At 49.6% G+C, this 10,593-nt stretch overlaps 1 long non-coding RNA gene across 1 annotated transcript; it reads right to left on the bottom strand.

Annotated features, from left to right (window-relative positions):
* Positions 1–321: 321 nt before the first annotated feature.
* LOC136155338 (uncharacterized) lies at positions 322–10,089 on the bottom strand. The gene is made up of 3 exons (XR_010660791.1): positions 9,904–10,089; positions 9,473–9,525; positions 322–424 (listed from the first exon to the last, which is right to left on the bottom strand). It is a non-coding gene; the product is annotated as an uncharacterized lncRNA (long non-coding RNA).
* Positions 10,090–10,593: the final 504 nt, after the last annotated feature.

Below are 10,593 nucleotides of genomic sequence, written 5' to 3'. Positions count from 1 at the left end.
ACCGTTGTTGCTGGTACCAAGACATGAAGTTTTTTTCCCCCTTTTCCCAAAAGGCCATATTACGACCACATGGGGGCGCTGAGTAACAGCCCATAGCTCGGCTGGAAGGGTGGGCCTTTGATATTGATACCCTGGGATGGGTTGGACATATCCCCAACCTGTGTCATTAATACAGATGCAGCCCGGGCTGCTTAGGTTTTGTTGAGAAGCAGTGTGGTTTGCAAGTGAACATGCCTCGTTTAGGGAGAGATCAATAGCCATACAGGGAGATATGATTAGAAAGAGGAAGAACATCATATGATGCATTTTACTTATCTGAGGCAGGATTGATGGGGTTCTGCTTGAACAAGAGCCTGAGATCTTCAACAGGTTCACAGGAATAGCTGTCCTCTGGCTTTGGAGTCTCAGTTTCTGTCTCCCCCTCCTGTAGGCCATAGGGTTTTATTCTAGAATTGTGGACCCAGGCAGATAGACCCTTCACTTTTACAGCAGTTGAAGTCACTAGAACCACCTGATATGGCCCTGTCCATTTCTCGGACAGCTGGTTGGATTCCCTTTTTCTTGCCAGGTCTTTACTGATACTTGATCCCCTGGCTTTACCTGGGGATTTTTCAAGACTTCCTGTGGTTTGTTCTCCATACCATTGGAGTTCTTGCGGAAACCTTCCCAGGTCATTTATATGTTTTAAGAGTGTATTGGCATCATCGTCAAAAAACAAATCAAAAGTAAAGAATGGACGTCCATACATCATTTCATAAGGACTTAACAATAGTGGCCGTTTGGGGGATGTCCGTAGCCTCATGAGGGTTATGGGCAGCATATGTGTCCACTTATTATGTGTTTCTGACATAGCTTAGCCAGAGCCCTTTTAAGGGTCTGGTTGGCTCTCTCTACCTTTCCTGAAGCTTTAGGTCTCCAGGATGAGCGGAGCCGGTATTTTATGCCTAAGCATGTGGCTAGGTTCTGGGGTATCGTGGCTGTAAGTGAGGGCCCGTTGTCACTCTGAAGTGACCGAGGCAGCCCAAACCTAGGCACTATCTCCTTTACCAGAGCTTTACAGACTTCTGTAGCTCTCTCTGTCTCAGTAGGGAACGCTTCGATCCATCCTGTGAATGTGTCAATAAAGACTAGCAAGTAAGAAAACCCTTGGGTTTTGGGCATGGCTGTAAATCTAAATGCGGAGCGGCATTGCCAGTCCGCTCCTGGGTATGATCCCCGGTGTTGGACAGGTGTAATTAGAGGAGGTCTGGTTTTTGGGTTATTTTTTAGACAGGTGTCACAATTTTGTGTGACCTGTTTAACAACCTTAGCTAACTGCGGATGGGAGAGAATAGGCTTAAGCAAGATTTCTAGATTTTCTTTTCCAAAATGGGCGCTCTTATGGAACGAGTTAGTAATGTTTTAAACCTGAGAATCAGGGAGTATTATTTGGGCCTGATCAGGCTGAAACCACCCATGTGACCCAATCTCCCAGCCCCGCTCAGCATATCGGGAATGTCCCCCTGGGGTAAAATCTGGAGTCAGGGTTTCCTTGGGGAAAAGGGGGCAGATAGCAGTGGCAGAGGTAGCTTCCCGGGCAGCTCATCCTGCCTCTTGATCAGCTTTCCTATTTCCCTGAGCCTCTTTTTCTTGCCCCTTTTGGTGACTCTTGCAGTGGATGACAGCTAATTTTGCAGGAAGTTTGACTGCCTCCAGGAGCCTGAGAATGAGCTCTTTGTGTTTAATAGCAGAGCTTCGGGCACTGAGCATCCCTCTTTCTTTCCAAATTGCTGCACGGGCATGCAGAATGTGGAAAGCATACTTAGAGTCCATACACACATTAATCCTCTTTCCTTCTCCTAACTCCAAAGCTCTTGTCAGGGCAAAAAGTTCAGCTTTCTGGGCTGAGGTGTCTGGGGGAAGAGACCCACTTTCATTAGTTTCTTCCAGGCTCGCTACAGAATATCCTGCTTTCCTCTCTCCATTTTCTACAAAACTGCTGCCATCTGTGTGCCAGTTTTCCTCTGGGTCAGATAAAGGTGTCTCTGATAGGTCCCGGCGAGAAGAGTATAACTCGTCTGTGATTTGTATGCATTGGTGATCCAGAGGGGAGGTAGGGGGATCTGGCAGTAAGGTTGCTGGATTCAAAGTCTGGCAGACCCTCAACTTTATTTCTGGAGTGTCAAGGAGGAGGGCTTGGTATTGGGTGACGCTTCCCCCTGTCATCCACCTGTCCCCTTTCGTTTCCAAGACTGCTTCCACACGGTGAGGCGTATACACCGTGGTGGGCTGACCCAGGGTCAGCTTAGATGCCTCCTTAACCATAAGAGCAGTGGCTGCTACTGCCCGGAGGCAAGTGGGCCACCCTCTGGCCACCTCATCTAGTTATTTTGAGAGATAAGCCACAGGTTGTAATACGGGCCCCATCATCTGCCCTAACACCCCAAGAGCAGTTCCTGTCCTTCCAGAAACATAGAGTCTAAAAGGCTTCTCCAGGTTGGGGAGGCCTAAAGCTGGGGCTGTAGTGATGGACTCTTTTAGGGCATTAAAGGCCACCTTGCAGGTCTCATGCCACTCGAGTGGCTCTTCCTCTTTCCCCCTTAAATTTTCATACAGGGGTCTTGCCAGATTGCCATAATTAGGAATCCAGATCCTACAAAACCCGGTCCTTCCTAAAAATCCCCTAAGCTGTTGTTTTGTTTGGTGGTACGGGGTATTTAAGATGAGGGATCTCACCTCGGGGTCAGGCATTCTTTTTCTCTCCGTAATTATAAATCCAAGGTATTTTACTTGGGTTAAGCTAATCTGAGCCTACTTGGGGGATACTCGATAACCCTTTTCATACAGGAAAGTTAGCGTTTTAAATAGTGTCCATTTGAAAGCTGGTAAAATCTGGCCTAGCTATGAGCAAGTCATCCACATACTGTATTAGACTACTGTTTGTTAAAGTTAATTCCCTTAGTTCTCTCCCCGAGGAAGTCCCGAAGATATGAGGGCTGTCCCTAAACCCTTGGGGTAGTCGAGTCCAGTCGAGAGTTGTATGGTCTCTCTTGTTTCCAAGTCCCGCCACTCAAAAGCAAAGAGTTTTTGGGATTCAGGATGGAGAGGAATGCAAAAGAAAGCACCTTGAAGGTCCAAGACTGAGAAGTACTTGGCAATTCCTGGGACTTGGTATAGGAGGATATATGGGTTTGGGACTATGGGGTGGATAGGAACCACAGCTTCATTAACAGCTCTTAGATCCTGGACGAATCGGTAAGATCCATCTGGTTTTTGAACGGGCAAGATTGGGGTGTTGCAGGGGGACTCACAGCTGATTCGAGTTCCAGTATCTCGGTATTTGTTAACTAATGGTCTAAGACACTCAAGAGCTTCTGGTTTTAAGGGATATTGTCTTTTCCAGGGCTAGGGAGCATTTGGTCTCAGAGAAATCTTTACTGGTGGAACATTTATGGCTAAACCAGGGCTGGAGACATCCCACACCTGGGGATTGACATCATCTAGACAAGGGACAGACTCCTCCTTTTCTACCTCTGACTGTAAATATTCAGACATAGGCAACGAAAGTTATCGACTTCTACCTTTGTGTCCCCAAGTCACTCTGGTTTGGAGGCGAAAGTATTATTCTCACCATGGAAAATTTGGAAGCTGCACACATGAAAAATTTAAAGAGTCACGCAGAGGCTAGTCACTCTAAGCTAACCCCTAAGACATTTATTGACTGATTTCTAGCTTCTCTTCTTTAACCTTTTTTATCTACAGTAATCCTGTGTGTTCCTTTTAGTTAGGGATTCATTTTTAGACTATCCTGACTCTTCCACTACGTTCGAGTTTTGGGTCTGATACACTTACAGATGTGCAAATTGCTTCCTGAGTACTATAGAATATATTTTATGTTTAAAATACTTCCATGCTTATGTAGTGAGTCAATGATTTTATTTGTTACACTTTTCAATGTAAAAGTCAATGTGTGAACTAACATATTCACGACTTGGAAAAGTTGGCTTTTTTTTGCTGTGTGTTTGAACTCCTCACCCGACCAAAGGTCATGGAGAGGTGTGTAGTTTTTCTAAAATGGTTATAGTGTTGTTTATTTTCTGGTAATTGAATTAGGGTGTGAGTTGCAAAGCCTGTGTTTCTGTTCATTTCATTCCATCTGTTCGGGTTTCTTTCTCTCTCCTGAGTCAGACAGTAATATCCCATTGGTTGTCCAGTTACCAAGGTTGGTGTCCATGCATCCGTGCTGGTCTCTGCATTCATGTCCGGGTGTCCTGTGAAACACTAAGCTTAATTTATTTGGAAATGACCTAGCTGTGCAATACACTGTCATCACTCAGTTGAGCAGAGGGAGAGAAATTCAAGTGACAAAACTCCAGAGAAGCTAGTGACAGAGCGCCCCGGCGTGGCATGCGTGCAGGGGGTTGGGAGGAGGGGGGCGGGGTGCGGAGTGCGGAGATCTCAGGTGTCCTCCCACCCTGGGCCTCTCCAAGCCCGCCGCTGCTCACTGGCCTCCCCCGCCCCCTTCGCTTTGGCTGCTCAGGGCCGGATGGTCTCTGCAGCTGCCCGGCATCCTACCCGAGGCCCCCCCTGCCCACACGCTGTCTTCCAGTCTCTCTCTGAACCCTCAACTCTTTCTGCCTCTGTCTCACCTGGCGTGGGTGCGTGCGAGTGCCTGTCCGTGTGCCTGGCTGTCGCTCGTCCATTCTCTCAGGAAGGTCCTGTGCTGGGCCGGTGGCGTGGGGGCAGGGCGGGCCTCGGTTTGGGGACAGGGCGGGGCTGAGGCACTCCAGGGTGTTTGCACAGCCGGCAGGATGGGCGCCTGGAGCCCCGGCTGGGCTGCCCCTAAGCCCGCAGGAGGCTCTGGGGACCGCAGCCTCGGGCCGACGCCCCACTCGTCCGGAGCCACGTGACCCTGAGCAGCGAATGGGATGGTGGGGGGCGGGGGGTGGGGGGGCACCGAGACGTCCTCCCCGCTCAATCCACCCCAATTCCCAACCCCCACCAGAATTCCCGCAGCCTCGCCAGGCCGCTCGGCCTCCGGGAAGCGCCCCGCGCTGGGCCAGGCGCGTGCTGGCCGGGGGTGGCGTCGGCTGGTCTCCCAGCTGCAGGGCCTGTCCCGGTTTTTCCCATCAGTTTCAAAAGTGACGGTCACCCCACATTGTGAGTCGTCTAGATTTCTCACTGACACCCCTGTTAGGGAGTGGCTTTTTAGAGAGATAGGGAAGGTCACTTGGGGGATTTTAGTCATGAGAGAAAATAAGGGCTCAGGTGGGATTGCAGATGTCATCCAGGGGGTAAATAGAGACAGTTGTTGCTGGTACCAAGACATGAAGTTTTTCTTCCCCCTTTCCCCAAAAGGCCATATTACGACCACATGGGGGCGCTGAGTAACAGCCCATAGCTCGGCTGGAAGGGTGGGCCTTTGATAGTGATACCCTGGGATGGGTTGGACATACCCCCAACCTTTGTCATTAATGCAGATGCAGCCCGGGCTGCTTAGGTTCAATTGAGAAGCAGTTTGGTTTGCAAGTGAACATGCCTCGTTTAGGGAGAGATCAATAGCCATACAGGGAGATATGATTAGAAAGAGGAAGAACATCATATGATGCATTTTACTTATCTGAGGCAGGATTGATGGGGTTCTGCTTGAACAAGAGCCTGAGATCTTCAACAGGTTCACAGGAATAGCTGTCCTCTGGCTTTGGAGTCTCAGATTCTGTCTCCCCCTCCTGTAGGCCATAGGGATTTATTCTAGAATTGTGGACACAGGCAGATAGACCCTTCACTTTTACAGCAGTTGAAGTCACTAGAACAACCTGATATGGCCCTGTCCATTTCTCGGACAGCTGGTTTGGACTCCCTTTTTCTTGCCATGTCTTTACTGATACTTGTTCCCCTGGCTTTACCTGGGGATTTTTCAAGTCTTCCTGTGGTTTGTTCTCCATAACGTTGGAGTTCTTGCTGAAACCTTCCCAGGTCAATTATATGTTTTAAGAGTGTATTGGCATCCTCGTCAAGAAACAAATCAGAAGTTAAGAATGGTCGTCCATACATCATTTCATAAGGACTTAACAATAGTGGCCGTTTGGGGGATGTCCGTAGCCTCATGAGGGCTATGGGCAGCATATGTGTCCACTTATTATGTGTTTCTGACATAGCTTATCCAGAGCCCTTTTAAGAGTCTGGTTGGTGCTCTCAACCTTTCCTGAAGCTTGAGGCCTCCAGGATGAGCGGAGCTCGTATTTTATGCCTAAGCATGCGGCTAGGTTCTGGGGTATCGTGGCTTTAAGTGAGGGCCCGTTGTCACTCTGAAGTGACCCAGGCAGCCCAAACCTAGGCACTATCTCCTTCAGCAGAGCTTTACAGACTTCTGTAGCTCTCTCAGTCTCAGTAGGGAACGCTTCGATCCATCCTGTGAATGTGTCAATAAAGACTAGCAAGTAAGTAAACCCTTGGGTCTTGGGCATGGCTGTAAATTCTACTTGCCAGTCCACTCCTGGGTATGATCCCCGATGATGGACAGGTGTAATTAGAGGAGGTCTGGTTTTTGGGTTATTTTTTAGACAGGTATCACAATTTTGTGTGACCTGTTAACAACCTTAGCTAACTGGGGATGGGATAGAATAGGCTTAAGCAAGATTTCTAGATTATCTTTTCCAAAATGGGCGCTCTTATGTAAGGAGTTAGTAATGTTTTAAACCTGAGAATCAGGGAGTATTATTTGGGCCTGATCATGCTGAAACCACCTATGTGACCCAATCTCCCAGCCCCGCTCTGCATATCGGGAATGTCCCCCTGGGGTAAAATCTGGAGTCAGGGTTTCCTTGGGGAAAAGGGGGCAGATAGCAGTGGCAGAGGTAGCTTCCCCGGCAGCTCGTCCTGCCTCTTGATCAGATTTCCTATTTCCCTGAGCCTCTTTTTCTTGCCCCTTTTGGTGACTCTTGCAGTGGATGACAGCTAATTTTGCAGGAAGTTTGACTGCCTCCAGGAGCCTGAGAATGAGCTCTTTCTCTTTAATAGCAGAGCTTCGGGCACTGAGCATCCCTCTTTCTTTCCAAATTGCTGCACGGGCATGCAGAATGAGGAAAGCATACTTAGAGTCCATACACACATTAATCCTCTTTCCTTCTCCTAACTCCAAAGCTCTTGTCAGGGCAAAAGTTCAGCTTTCTGGGCTGAGGTATCTGGGGGAGGAGACCCACTTTCCTTAGTTTCTTCCAGGCTCGCTACAGCATATCCTGCTTTCCTCTCCCCCTTTTCTACAAAACTGCTGCCATCTGTGTGCCAGTTTTCCTCTGGGTCAGATAAAGGTGTCTCTGATAGGTCCCGGCGAGAAGAGTATAACTCGTCTTTGATTTGTATGCATTGGTGATCCAGAGGGGAGGTAGGGGGATCTGGCAGTAAGGTTGCTGGATTTAAAGTCTGGCAGACCCTCAACTTTATTTCTGGAGTGTCAAGGAGGAGGGCTTGGTGTTGGGTGATCCTTCACCCGTCATCCACCTGTCCCCTCTCGTTTCCAAGACTGCTTGCACCCGGTGTGGCGTATACACTGTGGTGGGCTGACGCAGGGTCAGCTGAGATGCCTCCTTAACCATAAGAGCGGTGGCTGCTACTGCCCGGAGGCAAGTGGACCACCCTCTGGCCACCTCATCTAGTTATTTTGAGAGATAAGCCACAGGTTGTAATACGGGCCCCATCATCTGCTCTAACACCCCAAGAGCAGTTCCTGTCCTTTCAGAAACATAGAGTCTAAAAGGCTTCTCCAGGTTGGGGAGGCCTAAAGCTGAGGCTGTAGTTATGGACTCTTTTAGGGCATTAAAGGCCACCTTGCAGGTCTCATGCCAGTCGAGTGGCTCTTCCTCTTTCCCCCTTAAATTTTTATATAGGGGTCTGGCCAGATTGCCATAATTAGGAATCCAGATCCTGCAAAACCCGGTCCTTCCTAAAAATCCCCTAAGCTGTTGTTTTGTTTGGGGGTACGGGGTATTTAAGATGAGGGATCTCCCCTCGGGGTCAGGCATTCTTTTTCTCTCCGTAATTATAAATCCAAGGTATTTTACTTGGGTTAAGCTAATCTGAGCCTACTTGGGCGATACTCGATAACCCTTTTCATACAGGAAAGTTAGCGTTTTAAATAGTGTCCATTTGAGAGCTGGTAAAATCTGGCCTAGCTATGAGCAAGTCATCCACATACTGTATTAGACTACTGTTTGTTAAAGTTAATTCCCTTAGTTCTCTCCCCGAGGAAGTCCCGAAGATATGAGGGCTGTCCCTAAACCCTTGGGGTAGTCGAGTCCAGTCGAGAGTTGTATGGTCTCTCTTGTTCCCAAGTCCCGCCACTCAAAAGCAAAGAGTTTTTGGGATTCAGGATGGAGAGGAATGCAAAAGAAAGCACCTTGAAGGTCTAAGACTGAGAAGTACTTGGCATTTCCTGGGACTTGGGATAGGAGGGTATATGGGTTTGGGACTATGGGGTGGATGGGAACCACAGCTTCATTAACAGCTCTTAGATCCTGGACGAATCGGTAAGATCCATCTGGTTTTGAACGGGCAAGATTGGGGTGTTGCAGGGGGACTCACAGCTGATTCGAGTTCCAGTATCTCGGTATTTGTTAACTAATGTTCTAAGACCCTCAAGACCTAATGGTTTTAAGGGATATTGTCTTTTCCAGGGCTAGGGAGCATTTGGTCTCAGAGAAATCTTTACTGGTGGAACATTTATGGCTAAACCAGGGCTGGAGACATCCCACACCTGGGGATTGACATCATCTAGACAAGGGACAGACTCCTCCTTTTCTAACTCTGACTGTAAATATTCGGACATAGGCAAAGAAAATTATCGACTTCTACCTTTGTGTCCCCAAGTCACTCTGGTTTGGAGGCGAAAGTAATATTCTCACCATGGAAAATTTGGAAGCTGCAAACATGAAAAATTTAAAGAGTCACGCAGAGGCTAGTCACTCTAAGCCAACCCCTAAGACATTTATTGACTGATTTCTAGCTTCTCTTCTTTAACCTTTTTTATCTACAGTAATCCTGTGTGTTCCTTTTAGTTAGGGATTCATTTTTAGACTATCCTGACTCTTCCACTACGTTCGAGTTTTGGGTCTGATACACTTACAAATGTGCAAATTGCTTCCTGAGTACTATAGAATATATTTTATGTTTAAAATATTTCCATGCTTACGTAGTGAGTCAATGATTTTAAGTTTATTTGTTACACATTTCAATGTAAAAGTCAATGTGTGAACTAACATATTCACGACTTGGAAAAGTTGGCTTTTTTTTGCTGTGTGTTTGAACTCCTCACCCGACCAAAGGTCATGGAGAGGTGTGTAGTTTTTCTAAAATGGTTATAGTGTTGTTTATTTTCTGGTAATTGAATTAGGGTGTGAGTTGCAAAGCTTGTGTTTCTGATCATTTCATTACATCTGTTCGGGTTTCTTTCTCTCTCCTGAGTCAGACAGTAATTTCCCATTGGTTGTCCAGTTACCAAGGTTGGTGTCCATGCATCCGTGCTGGTCTCTCCATACATGTCCGGGTGTCCTGGGAAACACTAAGCTTAATTTATTTGGAAATGACCTAGCTGTTCAATACACTGTCATCACTCAGTTGAGCAGAGGGAGAGAAATTCAAGTGACATAACTCCAGAGAAGCTAGTGTCAGAGCGCCCCAGCGTGGCATGCGTGCAGGGGGTTGGGGGGAGGGGGCGGGGCGCGGAGCGTGGAGGTCTCTGGTGTCCTCCCACCATGGGCCTCTCCAGGTACGCCACTGCTCAGTGGCCTCCCCCCGCCCCCATCGCTTTGGCTGCTCAGGGCCGGGTGGTTTCTGCAGCTGCCCGGCATCCTGCCCTAGGCCCCCCCTGCCCACACGCTGTCTTCCAGTCTCTCTCTGAACCCTCGACTCTTTCTGCCTCTGTCTCACCTGGCGTGGGTGCGTGCGAGTGCCTGTCCGTGACCCTGTCTGTCGCTCGTCCGCTCTCCCAGGAAGGTCCTGTGCTGGGCCCGCGGCGTGGGGGCAGGGCGGGCCTCGGTAGGGCGAAATGACGGGGCTGAGGCGCTCCAGGGGGTTTGCGCAGCCGGCAGGACGGGCGCCTGGGGCCCCGGCTGGGCTGCCCCTAAGCCCGCAGGAGGCTCCGGCGACCGCGGACCCGGGCCGAAGCCCCGCTAGTCCAGAGCCACCTGACCCTGAGCAGCGAACGGGATGGTGGGTGACAGGGGGTGAGGGGGCACCGAGATGTCCTCGCTGCTCTACCCAACCCCCTCCCCCCACCCCAGGTCCTGCAGGCACCCCAGGCCCTGGCCGGGCCAGACGGTTGCTGGCCGGGGCTGGTGATGTGCGGGTCCCTGGCGCCCTCCGCTGGCCCCCGAGCTGCCGGCTCTGGTTGGTCGGAGTCCAGTCGCGGGTCATGCGGCTCAAGTGCAGCACGCGCCAGGTCGAGAGCTGTGGCCCCAGGCCCGAAGGGCAGGTCAGAACGCAAGGGAGTCTCAAAGCGGAGCTCTTGGGGCGCCTGACAGCCGCCTCGGTCTAAGGCCTTAGCACCCTGAACGGGCCCTATCTCCTCTGATCTGGGAAATTGAGTAGGGCCGGGCCTGGTCAGTACTTGCATGGGAG

Source organism: Muntiacus reevesi, unplaced genomic scaffold, assembly GCF_963930625.1.
Source record: "Muntiacus reevesi unplaced genomic scaffold, mMunRee1.1 SCAFFOLD_154, whole genome shotgun sequence".
Classification (NCBI taxonomy): Eukaryota; Metazoa; Chordata; class Mammalia; order Artiodactyla; family Cervidae; genus Muntiacus; species Muntiacus reevesi.
This window is presented reverse-complemented; position numbering and strand designations above follow the sequence as displayed.